Source organism: Cicer arietinum, unplaced genomic scaffold, assembly GCF_000331145.2.
Source record: "Cicer arietinum cultivar CDC Frontier isolate Library 1 unplaced genomic scaffold, Cicar.CDCFrontier_v2.0 Ca_scaffold_4087_v2.0, whole genome shotgun sequence".
Classification (NCBI taxonomy): Eukaryota; Viridiplantae; Streptophyta; class Magnoliopsida; order Fabales; family Fabaceae; genus Cicer; species Cicer arietinum.
In genome coordinates, this window is record NW_027337736.1 from 1 (window position 1) to 1293 (window position 1293).

A 1293-nucleotide genomic window follows, 5' to 3' on the forward strand; every position below is an offset into this window, starting at 1 on the left:
TTATGTTATTTATCAAATATGTTACAAATTGTTAAAAGTATAAATAATATTTGAACTTCAATTTAGGACTTCTTCTATAAAGAAGAAATCCTTCAAAAAATTGACATATACCTCGTTATGTGATGAATACACGGTATTCTTTAGTAAAAGGCGAAAGAGTAGTTCGCTTTGTATTCACCACAAGGCTGTTTGTTTCAATTGAAATGGTTGTACAATATTTATATTAACATGAATATGTGATTGTTTGTGATTATTACCGATGTGGGACTATATTATATATTAATATTATAACAACATAACAAGGATATCTAGATGTAAGTGATTAACATTACAAGGGTATCTAGATGTAAGTGATTAACATTGTGTCTCCAAAATTGTTTTTAAATTTTAATTATCTATACATTTAAGTTGGAGTATTCATTATATTATATTCTTCTTTCTATATATTGGTGCACAAACCTTTATTCTTGTCATTGATTTGAATTTTTGAAGGTTTAAGAATTTATGGGTGTAGAACTTGTCCTTTCTAGGTTTCACAAGTCTCTATAATATAATCATGATTTGAGAACATATGACCATCTATATAACTCTCCCTACGATAAAAAATGCACAATATTTAAATAAATAAGATGAATTTGTTTATTAATAAGAACGTCGCTATATATATTGAATTATAAGGAAGTTTTGTTAATTATATTTATTTAACATTATTATAAAAACTAATTAGATGAATTATAATAAACTGAGTGATGACGAAAATGACATAAATATTAAGCCATTGGGACAAATGCACTTGTTGGATAAATATTTATTTAACATTTATTTTTGTCATTAATTTTTATTTTTTAAGGCTCATGAACAAATGATTTCTAGGCTATAAATAATTTAAATAAACAGATTAAATCTTCAAATAACTGGTTAAATATTTTGTTTAGACAAATATCAAACTTTTATAGTAAAAAAGATTATCTAAGATATATAAGTTAATGACAAGTGTATATAGTGTTTTATACTTATTTATTGGTTTATCATGATCTATTGTAGCTTGAATAAACAGAATAAAATTATTAACCAAACTACCTATGCTTGATTCATGTCAAAACTAAGCTTCAACTTAAAATGTTTCAATTAGTTTTTAAAATTATGTTATTGATCAAATATGTTACAAGTTGTTAAAAGTATAAATAATATTTAAACTTCAATGCAGGACTTCTTCTATAAGGAAGGTATCCTTTAAAAAATTGACATATACCTCGTTATCTGATGAATACACGGTATTCTTTAGTAAAAGGC

The 1293-nt window shown here is 24.2% G+C and overlaps 1 non-coding gene across 1 annotated transcript; it reads right to left on the reverse strand.

Moving 5' to 3' along the window:
- Positions 1-67: 67 nt before the first annotated feature.
- On the reverse strand, positions 68-187 carry LOC113785108 (U5 spliceosomal RNA). The gene has a single exon (XR_003471242.1). It is a non-coding gene; the product is annotated as a U5 spliceosomal RNA (small nuclear RNA).
- Between the last annotated feature and the right edge of the window lie 1106 nt (positions 188-1293).